The sequence below is a fragment of the Crinia signifera genome, chromosome 5 (genome assembly GCF_055691185.1).
Source record: "Crinia signifera chromosome 5, ASM5569118v1, whole genome shotgun sequence".
NCBI classification, from domain to species: domain Eukaryota; kingdom Metazoa; phylum Chordata; class Amphibia; order Anura; family Myobatrachidae; genus Crinia; species Crinia signifera.
Window position 1 is genome coordinate 26,129,132 of NC_139221.1, and position 15,563 is coordinate 26,144,694.

General features: G+C 43.1%; 1 protein-coding gene across 3 annotated transcripts in view; it reads left to right on the forward strand.

Moving 5' to 3' along the window:
- Nucleotides 1-15,563, forward strand: part of VWDE (von Willebrand factor D and EGF domains) — a 169,053-nt gene that overhangs the window by 45,002 nt on the left and 108,488 nt on the right. For 2 of the 3 annotated variants that reach the window (XM_083186812.1, XM_083186813.1), the window contains exon 2: nt 5,296-5,402. The exons of the other annotated variant lie outside the window; for it this stretch is intronic. The gene's annotated coding sequence lies outside the window, so the exon portion shown is untranslated. The remainder of the gene's footprint in view (nt 1-5,295; nt 5,403-15,563) is intronic. 3 annotated transcript variants of the gene reach the window in all.

Consider the following 15,563-nt stretch of genomic DNA (forward strand, 5'->3'; position numbering starts at 1 on the left):
GTAGACAGAAAAGGGGATGGGGTGGCACGCAGCAGGTGTGGGGTAGGACAGAGCAGCGCACAGAAAGTGGGGATAGGGTGGGACACAGCAGGTGTGGGGTGAGACAGAGCAGTAGACAGAGATTGTGGATGGGGAGGGAAACAGCAGGTGTGGGGTGGGACAGAGCAGCGCACAGAGATTGTGGATGGGGAGGGACACAGCAGGTGTGGGGTGGGACAGAGCAGCCTACAAATAGTGGGGTTGGGGAGGGACACAGCAGGTGTGGGGTGAGACAGAGCAGCGCACAGAGATTGTGGATGGGGAGGGACACAGCAGGTGTGGGGTGGGACAGAGCAGCCTACAAATAGTGTGGTTGGGGAGGGACACAGCAGGTGTGGGGTAGGACAGAGCAGCGAACAGAGATTGAGGAGGCAGAACTAGACAAATCAATGAACAGCGAAGAGTGGATTGGAAAAGGGCAAGGATGGGAAGAGGTGGCCTGGCATCGGTTGGATCCCTTTATTAGTCATAACAATAATGATTACTGTGACATGGACAGGTTTTAGCCAAGTGATTCATACCGTCCAAGCTGGGTGACGTGAAGGCTCTGCTCCTTCTTTCTGTGTGGAACAGGTGGGATTACTCTGGAAAAAGCCAGAATTTGATTGGTTTCTTTAGAGGACACACAGATCATAACAGATATTACACATAAGGCACATTTTATAATGGTCCCTGTCCGACCTTGGAATTGTATCAGTGCCAAAGTAGCATTAGGTGGATTCTTTGAAGGCACATCTGTCTCCAGTAACAGATATTTAGGGAGATAATTTAAATAATTCACATCTGAGCTGTTCTGTTGAACTCCGGTTCCTTCAGGGAATGTGTTGACCTGCTGTGTCTCATCCAAGGTGGGGTCCTCAGCAGGGAGGCACAGAGGTGCCTATGAGGGTCAGAGTAATGTGGGATGACGTGATAATATATATTATACACACAGAGCTCTTACACCATTGCCTGTGGGTTACACACAAGAGAACTGTACATATTTTTGTATTATCTCAAACATAAAAGGAACATTTTCATACTACTGTTTACTGCATTGTGGGTAACAGGTGACCTTAGGGATGCGTGTGGCCCTCCCAGCCGTCACCCCAGTGTTACCTCAGAGCCAGATTAAGGTCTAAATGGGCCTAGAGCTGAAAATGATCAAGGGCCTATTATAATAGGGATTGTGGCCAGCACCTAATAATGTGGGGGGCGTGACCAGTGTTCTGGTTGGGTGGTCTGCTCATGGGTGTGTCTCTATTTGTGTAAATACTTTCAACTAAATATATATATATTACAGTTGTAAGATGGCGCCCCTTGTGATGATCTTTACTAAGACCAATATAGCCTTAAATTGTTTTTTTTTTTTTTTTTCAAAGTATAGCAAAAGAATTCCATAAATAAAAAAAGTTTATTAAAAAGTCTCTTATTTCAAACAATGGTAGCAGTTATTCCAGATTTTGATGAAGTTCATTGAATCATTTCAGAGACTTGGAAACATAGCAAAATGAGAAATCCCAACGTGTTTTGTCCCTTCCTGGGACTTCATCAGGGATTTGCTAAAGGTTAACCTATAGCAAACCCATGATGAAGTCCCATGAAGGGACGAAACAACAACAACGACATCTCAGCATCTTTTATGTGGTCACCTAAGTTTACCACACCATATACCCCTTATACAAATCATGCAACACAATAGGAACCCCCTTATACTGTGCTTTCCTCTTACACATTATGCCACATAGAATGAGCCAAATTTACACCGAGGGAGCAAAAATTCACACTATGGCACACAAATTGAGTCAAAATTCAAGTTATGCCACACAGATTAAAGCAAAATTCACATTTTGCCACATGGATTGAGCCAAAATACACACTATACCAAATGGATGAAGCCATAATTCACAATATGCTTCAGAAACAGGGACATTGCGCGACAAAGGCGTGCATTACAAATTTACATCATAATGCCCATTACATATTAAACCACACACTATAATGTCCATTACCTATTATGCCAAACACCATAATACCAATTAAAAATTATGCTACATAAGTGCTGCTAACCTACATGCTCATTGCAAGGGGTTCCATGCTCATTGCCAAGTGTTCCATGCTCGTTGCCATGTGGGATTATATGCTCATTGCCATGGAGGAATACATGCTCGTGGTAACTGGGGGACAGCTGCCGCCGGGCAGAAATGATAGCTATTGACAGCCGGGCAGAGAGTGGGGGGCTGCCTGGCTGTATTCAGAGCACTGCAGGTCCAGTCTATTTGAAATAATAACCCTTTCACACCAGGAAAATGCAGGGAATATGGCCCCTCTTACACCAGCCTAGTCCCTGCATTTTCTGGGTCACCTAAGTGTCCATCTCTGTGCTTTGCTCCACCCCTCTGGAAACCTTCTTCTGAAAATCCAGCGTTTGCCCCTGGTAGGGGAGCCCTTCTCAAAAGTAGTAGCCCCCTCTTGATTTATATGACACACTATAGGGCTGGGCCTAAAAATTGTCCCTACCATATAAAGCACACAGGCCCACATGGCGTCAGCATGTTGCTCCTGGCATACTGGGTAGACATGAGTGGAGGAATAGGGGGAGAAAATGGATAGGGGGAGAAGAGCGAGAGGAGGAAAAGGGGGGAGATGTGACAGGAAGGACAGGGCCGGGCGTGAGAGAGGTGGAACAGGTGCAGGTGTGAGACAGAGGGCTACAGGGATGAGCAATATGGGCATTGCCAGATTTAAGTGTCAGGATGTCCCTAGACACAACATTTTAGCCCCCCCCCCCCCCCCCCAACCTATTTAAAAAAGAGAGGAAATATGGATCGCAGAGAGGGAGGGGATCATAGAGAAAGCGTGGGGGAATCGCAGACAGAGAGATGGGGGGGGATCGCAGAGAACGATGGGGGAATCGCAGACAGAGAGAGAGGAAGGGAATTGCAGAGAGAGAGAGAGAGGAATCACAGAGGGACAGAGGGAGAAAAAGAGGGATCAATAAATCGAATGCCCCCGTGATTGTGAAACTTGTGGATGGGGGTTTGCCCATGCGCATATTCTCACATGCGCTTGCGCAAACCCCTAACATTGGACGGGGGATCGAATTCGGCCCGCAACGACTGGGTCTGAATCACCCCTCAAGTTCTGATTTATGGTGTAGCATTAACCTAATCTTCTGATGCACTCTGTGATGGACTTTCTAATAACAGTATTTATGAATCCCCAATGCTGTGTACTGGAACACAGAGAAACACTCAGTTTCCCAAGCTCCTGAGTTTGTATATCCCCCCGGGTGCTCCGGTCTCCTCCCACAATCCAAAAAATTATTGGCTCCCAACAAAAATTAACCCTAGAATGTCTGTGTGCATGTATATGTGGTAGGGAATATAGATTGTAAACTCCACTGGGGCAGGGACTGATGTGAGTGTTCAAATATTCTTTGTAAAGCGCTGCGGAATATGTGTGCGCTATATAAGAAACTGTTAATAAATAAATAAGCTCCAGTTTTTGGCCAAATTTCTTTAGTATTCTAAAGTTTGTTACCAGACATGTTTGTGACCCCGAACTTCCTCCCACCGGCCGGGCCTTATTCTCCGTAAGGTATTTCGCTATGTACATTTGTGGTTTTATTTGAGTCCAGAGACATCTGATATGCAATAGCCGAGCTCCCAACCAATCACCTTGCAGGAGTCATACGTACAACGCGCTGTTGTTAATATTTAAATAACTGTTGGAAATGGTAACGTACGCAGCTTGCTTACACCTGTATACATTTATATATATGCATGCACAGCGTAGTTTGGGACAATGAAGCACATCTGGATAACATACTGTATAGATATATAAAATATAGTATAATATGGTCTTTGTCTATTTTGCGCTGTGTATAACCGCAGCCAACAAATGTAGTTAGAGAGCTTTAAAACTTGTGTTGTGTCCAGGTCATTATTGTGACCTATCATCGCTTAAATTTCCATTACATTCGGTTGTGGTCCGCAGAGAAGACATTCATAATAAATAATATGAATAATTAATGATTATTCTGTCATGGGAGAGTTGTACCAGCTGGTTAATCTCATCTCTTTGTATATCTTGTTCATTTTACAGTACTTGCAATGATATCCTAAATGTTTGAGTATTGGAACTATGTCTGTGTGGGGGAGATGTATCAAACCTTTGAGAGAGGTAAAGTTGAGAAGTTACCCAATCAGCTCCTGTCATTCTACAGGCTGTGCTAGATACATGGATAACTAGAAGCCGTACATCAGCTTACGCTCTTCAGCGGAGAGCCTTTTTATAGTAATCAAGTGGAGAGATAAAGAGGTCAAGTTAATTATCCCCTGAGAGAGAGAGAGAGAAAGATAAAGTACTAACCAACCAGCTCCTAACAGTACTTTTGGGGCAAATTTATTAAGCTTGGTGAAGTGATAAAGTGTCGGGTATTTTATCACCTGCCAATCAACTCCTGTCAAGTTAAAGGCTGGGTTTAAAAAAAAAAAACAGTTAAGTGCTCATTGACCGGTGATAAAGTACTAGACTTTTTATCGCTTCACTGGGCTTAATAAATCTGCCCCTCCATCATGTAACTTGGCAGTTATAGCTGATCGGCTGGTGCATTATCACTGGCAACTTTATCACTTCACCAGACTTAATAAATCTGTCCATCATTCTGTAAATGGCAATTGATTGGCATGGATGTAGCAAGCCTGGGCTGGCTCTGGGAAAAGTTGGGACAGCGTCGAAAAAAAGTTGTCCTTCAGAATCAAGGGGTGTGAGCACGATCAGTAAGAAAAATCCTGTCTACTACATTTAGGCCCTTATTCTGGTTCACTTGCAAAGGCAAATTCGTTCCCAAATGGGCAAAACCATGTGCACTGCAGGGGGGCAGATGCAACATGTGCAGAGAGAATTAGATTTGGGTGGGGTTTTACTTCAAAGTGAGATCTATATTGCAGTGTAAAAATAAAGCAGTCAGTATTTTTCCTGCACGGCAACAAAATAACCCACCCACTAACTCTCACTGCCCATGTTACATCTGCCCCACCTGCAGTGCACATGGTTTTGTCCATTTGGGAAGGAATTTGCCATTGCGAGTGAACCAGAATAAGGGCCTTACTGTATATAAGGATTAATAGCAGCAGACCGAATCTCTTTATAACGGTATTTACAAATCCGTTTGCATCGTTCTTTAAAACATTCTCTTTTCTAAATAAATATTTATTTTACTCGTCCTTGCTCAAGGCTGACTAACGACTTCACGTCTTTGTTTATGTTTAGGAGAGAATGGAAGATGCAATCTCTACAGAATAGAAGTTAGAAGATACAAGCAAAAAGCAATATACAGTAATGTCTCTGCACTGTTCTATAGTACATTTCATGCCATTGTAAGTAACCTTGCTGCATATATCATATGTGTTTTACTGTTTGTTGTACATAAGCTGTAATATCAGCAGGAATTACCTATTACCCCAACATCAGTATCAGCTGGGGCCTATACTAGGTACTAGGTATACTTGTCCCTTGGTCAGTGTTGCACATATGGTACAGCATACCATTAGGGAATTATTAGCTGTCATGTCGTAAACCCACCACTTTACCGCCGGTAGGATCCAGTCTGTCCCCTTTAATGCCTGACATGCAATTGGGACACTGCAAGGTACAAGCAGAGAGAGTGGGAGCCAGAAGTAGCAGGTCCTGCACAGCCACCAGCGAGCGGCAACATAAAGTTGTTGTTTTTGTGATGATCTGCCACTGGAAACTGAAGATGAGCCAAGCCATCCAAAAATATTGAGACAAATGCAGCAGGACATCAGTGTCGGCTTGAGTGGAGAGACAAGGGTCAGGTTGGGGAGCTTGGAGACTAAAGAGGCATACACATTGGGAGATTTAAGCCCAATTTCTAAGGGACCTGACTAGATTGCTTAGAAATGGAGCATGTGTGTATGCCTCCAGCGACGCGCAGTCCCGCACATATAGCATTACCTGGAAGTGCCGGGAACACTCCCGCCGCCTCCAGGAGAAGATGCAAAAGCTGCATCTCTTACCTCGAGACCCCTGGCAATGAGTAATTAGAAACCTTACGGTGGTTCATCATTTGCAAGTGGCATTTTTGTGTGCGGGGCATAAAATTAAGTCAACAGCATTACTATGCGTGGCACAATATGTAATGGACATTATGGTGTGTAGCATAAAGTGAAATAAGCATGACGGTGTGCGGCATAATGTGTAATGGGCATTATGGTGTGTAACATAAAGTGAATTAAAGGTACTTATATGTTAGTTGGGTGCCCACTATAGCTAGTACGCTCATACCCCCACTATCCATGTCGGCGTGGAGTTGATTTTATATCGTGTGGCAAGCGCAAATAGCTTAGTGGGCGCCCAACTAACATATAACTACCTAATTAAGCACTGGCGTGTTGGCATGTGCAATGGGCATTACAGTGCGTGGCGTACAGTGAAAAAAGCACTACGGTGTGTGGCATAATATGTAATGGCATTAGGGTATGCGGCATACTGTAATTTATTTATTTATTTATTAACAATTTCTTATATAGCGCACACATATTCCGCAGCGCTTTACAGAGTATAGTTGAACATTCACATCAGTCCCTGCCCCCCCAGTGGAGCTTACAATCTATATTCCCTACCACATGTTCACGCACACACATTCATTCTAGTGTTAATTTAGTTGGGAACCAATTAACCTACAGTACCAGTATATTTTTGGATTGTGGGATAATGTGTAAGGGGCATTACGGTGTGTGGCATAATGAATAAGGGGAATTTAGGTGTGTGGCATAATATATTAGGGGCATTACAGTGTGTGTCATAATGTGTAATGGGCATTACTATAAGAAGTAAAAAGGACTTTGCCGAACCATACCCGTGCTTCAGGGGGTTGGGATCATCTGGTCTACAGCATGATGGTCGACAGTCATTAGGTCGACGTGGGGAAAGGTCGACATGGGTCTAGGTCAACATGGGAAAAGGTCGACATGGTTGTAGGTCGAAAGGACATTAGTTCGACAGGTCGTTAGTTCTTAATGTCTAGGTGGACATTTAAAAGGTCGACATGAGGTTTTTCCACAGTTTTTTGGCCTTAATGTCAACACAGTTGACATGGACACAGTTTAAAGTGCACTGCACCCCCTTGCATCGCTCGCTATGCGTCGGGCACGGTGCCTCGCTAAGCTTGGCACACATTTTTATTCTCCCACCACGCCCTAGTGGATGGTATGGCATGAAATACTGCCTGTCGGCACATGTCGGCTCAAAAAACAGTGAAAAAAGCCATGTCGACATTTTGACGGTCAACCTAGACACTGTCGAACTAACGACCTGTCGAACTAATGACCTGTCAACCTAGAACCATGTCGACCTTTTCCTATGTCAACCTAGACCCATATCGACCTTTTCCCATGTCGACCTAATGGTGTCGACCTAATGACTATCTACCATCATGCTACAGACCAAATGACCACATCCCGCTTTAGGCACTATGTCACCTAGCTACTCCTCTGGTTGGGTGGTATCATGGTCTTAGTACTTAGACCCAATGGATTGCATCAGCGTGCTAAGTACACATCACACAATGCTGCAGTGAGAAGTCCATTACATGACAGCACAATAGACAAGGTTGTGTCTGTGCTGCTAACAGGAGTTGTGTTTCTATCCCCCTGTGTTTGGTCCCATAAGGAGGATATGCAGAGAATTAACAGCAGCTGTCAGGGAAATGTTCATGTTCACATTGGATAAGAGTCATTTTCCTGATCAATCCTTGAGTCCTGCTGGGAGTACTCACTACTGCATGTGACAGCAGTTTGTGGTTATATTCCCATTATACCAGTGCAGTGCTCTTATACAGAGAGATATGGGGCAGACGTAATATAGTTTGCCTTTGTACTGTGACTTGCAACATTCATATCAGATTTTCCAATAATTTTAGCCTCCAAATCTCCAGATGCAAAACTCTTTCCCAAAACCCAATCTCTCTGGTCTGTTGGGCCGAAACATTCGACCCTCATTCCGTCGGGGTAAAGCCAGGTCCAAATTCGTCCCCGTCCCCGATGTTGGGGGTGTGCGCATGCATTTATGCGATAATCAGGGTTGCCTATCCTCCCCAAATGGCTGGGAGGGTCCTGAAAATCAGGTCCCCCTCCAGCCCTCCGGAAAGGTGGTCAACCCTCCCGGATACTGGCGGACCCCCACATTTTCCAGGTGGCAGAGTTTTAAATTGCAGGCTTTTCGCGGCTTTTCGGCAGATGGGTGGGGCGAAATATGCAAATTTAGCCCCACCCACTATTTAGCCCGCCCACTCCTCAGAGACCCACAAATCAGCCCCGCCCCCAGAAGCACTGCTGACGGTTTCCTCTCCAGGGTTCTGTAAAAGTCGTCAACCCTGGCTATAATGCGCATTAACAAACCACCGCATCTCAATATATCATATAGGGGTTTTACTTGCCCGGGCTGTGACAAATAATAAGTGATGGAGAAGCTGCTATTTGTTCTGCTGCCATGTCCGTGTTTTGGATCATCAGGCAAGTCCTCCCGAGATTTTATGCAGAGGATTGTTTTGCCCTTGCTGAGTTTTCTACAAGAGAAAAAAGGATAGTGCAAAACCTTTTGCTAAAGGGATGACAAATTTATTTTTGCACTCACAATTTTTAAACAGTAAAAAGCATATAGTCACCAGCCGGTGATACAGTTGTAGGAGGTTACACCCACGCCACGCCCCTCCAGTGGTCCTCAAGGTTCTGGAACCTTTATTGGGCGTCAGAGTTGAAATGGGTCATACATAAAAGATTCCTCCATCAAGAAGTTGGGTGATTCTACCACCCACGGAAACACCTGTGGCTGGTAGAAACTGCCTGATTCAGGAATGGATGCAGAGGCATGTGCGGAAATATGCAAATGTGTGACTGAGATCCACCACTTGAGGACAAAGACATTGGATGCTCATTGGTGGATAATCAACCTTCTGGTTGGAGCCATAGGGAGAGCATATGGGATTGCAGTCATTAGCTGTGACACATCCCTGAAATATCTGCCATTTGAGTAACCACTTCCCCGTTACCTCCTGTAAATGCTCCCTGACTGTGACTTATTTGGCAAATTAATTTCCACCGCCGTCATTACCAGACCATGGGCCTAGTTCTGCATGGATCGCTAATTAGAAAATTCTCAGTGGACTGCGAGGGGAAAGCCTCCGCCCAGTCTCAAAGAGAAAAAATATATACGGGTTGATTGCAGCACATGCGCTGTGGCGAAACTAAAATAATTCATATCGAACATCGACATTGTGTCCATATTTAAACAAGGTGCCTAGAACCTAAACATATATTATGTAGCGTAAGCGTTTCATATATTAGTTTTTTCTGTAATTAATTAAAATACATGAAAAATATTTTTATAATGAAATGCCCCAACTCACTCGATATCGAGTGCTGATGCTTCTATAAAGACTTTTTTAAGGTTTGTTTCAATATCCAACTGCTTCCTCTCAATTATCAATCAAACGTGTAGTTCACATTAAAACAAATATATTTATTCACAGCAAAAAGCAGCTCCAGTTGCTCTTCCTCTTAAAATGTGGCTCAAAATAGGACAATAACAATGATATATAATATGATTACTATAACGGCCATCACATCATGCAGTGTAAGGGACATAGCGGAGCTGCTGCACATACCCAATGGAAGCAGCTTCTTCTGTCAAGTTTGCTGTGCATGTGGATCTGGGCACTCAATCAGAAAACAGGACAAGAGAGCAGCTACCAGGAAGAAGAAACAGGAGCCTTACCATGAGGTGGGTTGAATGTGAGCTTAGAAGGTGCAGTACTGGTTCTTTTATGTTTGTGTACTTATCTATTGATTATGGGATGTTTAACCTTTTCCTGAGCACTTATTTATGTTATTTAAATGTTTGGTCCAGCCTATACTATATACCATCTACAGTATTCAGTGTATAAATAGACCAATGAGTACATTAATGTCCAGGGTCATTACTAGGTTCTACCACTCCCCGGGACTCCCGCACTTGCTTCAATATTCCACAGAGATTGTGGATGGCATTTGGAAACCTCAGTTCTAGAAATCCTGCATTTGCCACTGAATATAACACCGGTTTCTCTTGGTACTTTAACTTGCCCTTATAACAAAGGGAGTGCAGTAATATTTAACCTGAACCTCTGAGTAATGTTGCCAGTACTGATTTAGTTATATATAGATCTGGAAGGGGGAAATTTACTAAAGGAAATTTGTAAAAAATAGGTGTATTTGTATCCAGAAATACACTTATTTTTGACATTTACTATCCCCAAAATACAGCAATTCGTATTCGTATTGATAGCACATCAATACAAATACAAATTGCCGTATTTTCGGGATAGTAAATGTCAAAAATGAGTGTATTTCTGGATACAAATACACCTATTTTTTTTACAAATTTTTTTTAGTAAATTTCCCCCTTGTTCTCTGTTACAGAAGAAAATCATCCCGTGGGTCAGACTGACCTTTACTTCTCCTGGGATCTGGCTTACGACCATTCAAACCAAGCAGACGTTTCCAATCGGGTTATTTCCTCCCTGGGGGTCATTCAGCCTCACTAAATAGACACTTAACCTATCCCTAGTACAGACTTGTCAGCATCCAGAATAATGGCGGGATTTGGTAACGGCACGTAGGTCTTATGAAGGTGATGGGCTGTTGATGGGATTTCTGGGATAATTCTATAAAGATGTTGTGAGTTGGAAACCTGTCTGGAAGCATTATTATGTTGTGGCAATGGAATTGTTAGCAGTTCTTATTATATAATTCAGTGCAATCTTTAATCTCTTATTCCAGGAGAGATTGCTCCTTAACGGAGCTGGGGGTGTACCTGCACGCTGAAATTGTTACTGATTTTTTTGAAGAAAATCCCCATAATTGCTCATCGGTCGATGGGGGTGCGGTTCCCAACAGTCAATGGTTTGAATATGGATCAACGAGGAAGAGAAGGGACTGTTATTTGGGAACACACTGGACACAAGATATATGTAAAATTTAACTTTTAATGTTATATATTAAAAAAACTCCCTTATTATATATACTGTAATGGGAGGCGGCAGTGAAATTAAAGAGTTAAAATCATACATACAGAATCTAAAGGGGATAATAGTGTTCTCCAATAAGGGAACATACTGTTGAGTCAATTAAATTCACCACCTATCCAAAATTCAAAATTCTATACATTCAATTTACAAACCCTCTCACATAACGCATCATGCTGAATTAAATTAGACATTTTCAGTTTAATAATTGCACCACCTTTATTCTTCCACTAGATCACTGATATACCATCTATGTGTATCTGTATGTTTGTATGTATGATTTTAACGCTTTCATTTCACTGCCGCCTCCCATTACAGTATATATAATAAGGGAGTATTTTTAATATATAACATTAAAATTTAAATTTTACATATATCTTGTGTCCAGTGCGTTCCCAAATAACAGTCCCTTCTCTTACTCGTTGATCCATATCTTTTACTCCAGCTAAGCCTCCAAAAATAGCCAACGTTACAGTACTCTATGTGACTTTCTGTAATGCTCGCCTAGTAGTCACTCTAATCCTGCTCAGGAGAGAATGGGCTTCACCTATAACAGCCACCATTTCCTGGCGTTGTAAGTTCACCCGGTACTTGGATACCGCCTGGTCTTGTTACAGGTACAAGGAGAGAGAATGGTACTAGGTGAGAGCAGGAGAAGGCTGAAATAGAAAGCAGGGAAACTCTTGATGAGAACTAAAGCAACAATATACTGACACTGGCTTCCAAATGAAGGGAACCCCAACAGGGGTTAGGTAAGTATACTTACCCACCCCTGACCCAACCCCCAACCCTTAGCCTCCCTTCCAGCAGCCTAACCCCCCCCCCCCCCCCCATTGACCCTAACACATCTACAGGATGCAGTGTGACAGCACTCATTGCCCAGTAACCATTGGGACCAGTATCCCTTGCTAGATGATCAATACGGCGTCCTGGTCATCTAGTAACTGCCGAAACTGAGAGCCAAAGGGGCGGATCCTAACCAATCACATTGAAACTGGGGATGGCAGGAAAGATCCAACTTTTCTTAGGGGATGTTTTATAATACATTATTTGTATCCAAAGCAATATGTTAGGGATGTGGTATGAAATGTAAATATTCAGAATGTCGACATGCATTAAAATGATGTCCTCGTGTAACATGTTGGCATTGTGCATGTTGACAGTGGGCATGTTGGGGCCCTAACAGCAGACTTACTCTACCCCAAAACATAACGCTAACACTGACAATGTCGGCATAAAGCCCATGTCAACATTATGTCTACAGTATGACAACAATGTGACTGTTGACATTTTTGCTGTAGACATTTTGACATGTCAACATTCTGGTGACAATATTTTGAATGTCGACATTCATGTCCCATGCATGCACAAACTGTACTGTATGGAAATGTAGAACTTTGGAACCATCTATATAATAAGCCGTATCTTCTACATTTGCTCTAGACTTTAGGGACAGATTCATGGGGTGTGGTATGGGGTTCCGACAGTCGGGTTCCCGACAGTCATTAGCCCCACGTTGGGATCCCGACTGGCCGGACTTGCTGCGCTCGCCACGCTGCAGGCACGGTGGCTCGCTGCGCTCACCACCTTTTCTATTCTCCCTCTTTGGGGGTCGTGGACCCCCACGAGGGAAAATAGCAGGTGGCCGTTGTGAACCCGGCTGTCGGTGTTTTGACAGAGTCGGGATTCCGACGTCGGGTAAATGCCTGTCGGGATCCCGACCGTCGGGACCCCGTCCGGCACCCGATTCATGTAGCTGCAACGTTTAATGGAATGCATGCTCCTGAGACATCCAGCCAGGGAAATCCTGCAAGTGAGAGCAAATAAGATATCCATACTGTAACTTCCAAAAATCTGCACAACTGCAGATTGTCCCTCGGAACCTCGCTTGCAATTGAATCTGCCCCATAGTTTGATCATTGAGAGTTGTCAGAAAAGCATTCTAACATTGCGTACCTGATGCATGGCAACAGACTGCTATGTAAATTCTCATTGAGGACAATCATTCATACTTGGCTGCCAGCATAGCCATAATTGTTCCCTTGAGTTATAATAGGTCAGAATTGCTAAAGATTGGGGTGTTGGAACTCTACATGGAACGCTTGGGCAATGGGTAGAGTTGCAACCCATCTGGACATCTCCTCAAAGTCATAAACAGGATACATACTATGAGATTTATCTGTCCAATCTTTCTGGTTGGAACAAAAATCTTGTATTGTATGGGAGCACATGACAATGGACCATTTGCTCCCAAACACTGGGAAAACAGGCAAACATGGGCATTCAAACAAATTGTTTAAATTTGATTTAATAAAATTTTTAAAAACATTTTGTCCAATTTACAGAAAATGGTTGATTGTCATTTGCTCCCCGGTATCAGTTTCAACATGGCCTAATAGCTAAACTAAGGCAAGGCATGCTGGGATCTGTAGTTCATAAACAGCGGGAGGGACGCTTATTGCCCAACAATAAAATGACAATAAACAATTTGCTGTAAATTAGACAAAATTGATTAAATCCATTAATTTTTTTAACCAATTGTAGCAAAATGACCATTTTTGTCTTCCAGTGTTTGGGAGCAAATGGTCCATTGTCATTGTACTGGTCCCATACATTACTAGATTTTTGTTCGAACCAGAAAGATTGGACAGATAATCTTATTGGGCTTAATTCGACTACATCTGTTCGATAAATTGAATGCTTGCATGTACATTTTAGGGACCATGCAACGCAATGCGCAAGCCCGCTGGTCGAATGTCGCGTCGATAGATAGTTTGTGCTGCACATAATATCGTTTGAATTGCAGGAGCGATCGCATGTGGTTTTTAATCACTTGCGATCGCTCAAATGCAATGCAATCCGTCAGAGTAGCGTAGCGCTGTGAAGTAGCGCTAGCGGGCGACGGGTGTCAGTGATGACAGCAGAATTTGAAAAAAACGGTTTAAAACACTGGGCGGCCCTCTGGTAGCGGGGGTCAGCGGCGGCGGCAGATTTTGAAAAAAAGTTTAAAACACTGGGCGACCGTCTGACCGGTCGCCCAGTGTTTTACACTGTTTATTCAAATTCTGCTGCCGCTGACACCCCCCCCCCCGCTTCCCACTAGCGCTCCTTCACAGTGCTAAGCAACTCAGATGGATGCCGCCTGCCCTCTTCCAGCACCCGATGTGCCATCGCAGATGCTATGCGACATCCGGTACTGGAAGAGGGCACTTTAGGCACCGCAATAAGCGATTAGATACGATGGAAATTATTATTTTTCACCACATGTCCATGCTGAGAAATAGACCGTCCCTCTCTAGTCCCGCCTCCTTCTCTGCTGGATGGTAACTGGGCATTGTCTGGTAATCCTGGGGCTACATACTGTAATAATAATAATAATAATAATCTGTTTTATGTTTTTCTGGGATCAGGCCACTGATGTTTTGTGATGAATGTTTGGACTGATGTTCCTTACCTGTATCAGGCAGGCACATAGCCACTGTAAGGGTAATCAATAGATACATTCGGATGAATGAAGGAATTTGCACCTGGATAGAATCTATTAGGCACATGTAATACCTCCTGTATAAGTGGCTGTTCTAAGTGATTGTATCTCTAAGCGTTAGATTACAATCTCACAATTTCCTGCCTGTCCATAATAACACAGGATGCTTTGTAGCACAGACATATTGCTTTGTGTCTCACCCTCCTTCCCGTGGCCTCCGGCCATTCGGCTCTGCAGTATAACTAACTGTGCAAAAATATATCTTGATATGTTGTTCAAAAACTCAATACCTGCCAGGCGAACGTATTTATTGTAAGTGTAGTAGAACTGTACAGTATGTATTTTGTAGTATGGTGGTTGTGTGTTATTAACCCCTTAGATGCTGAGGGCTCCCCCCCCCCCCACCCCCAGCTCAGACAATGTTTCTATATTTCTGCAAATCATATTCCAACACCAATATGTCTTATTTATGTACAGTAGTTATACCTGGTATTTTCCTCAAAGACTTCTAATGTGTTAAATATTAATTAACCAAAAAATTGCAAGAGGGTAAACTAAAAACAAAGGTGTAAATAAATGTTACACAGTCTCAAGTCTAAAGTTAACACTGTCTCAGATACTAACCCTTTGAGATGCGCAAAGTATCTGCTAAAAATGCCAGCGTCGCTCACATTTGTTATATAAATTCAAATAAAAAATGTTGTGTAAATGTTGTGTAAAAAGATTATAATTCCTATATATAAAGGTAATATTACAGGTCAGTATGATGAATAAAAATGTTTTCTTGCCAATTTTCACACATTTCGGCAAATTCGCTTGGCACTCAAAGGGTTAAAATGCTGTTTGGTAAGAAGTGCAAGTGGCAAATATTGTTTCAGTGTTCTGATTACAATAGATACAAACATGATAACACCTACGCGTTTCACCCTTAAATACAACTCGATTACCAGGTGCTACAATACCTACGTGTTT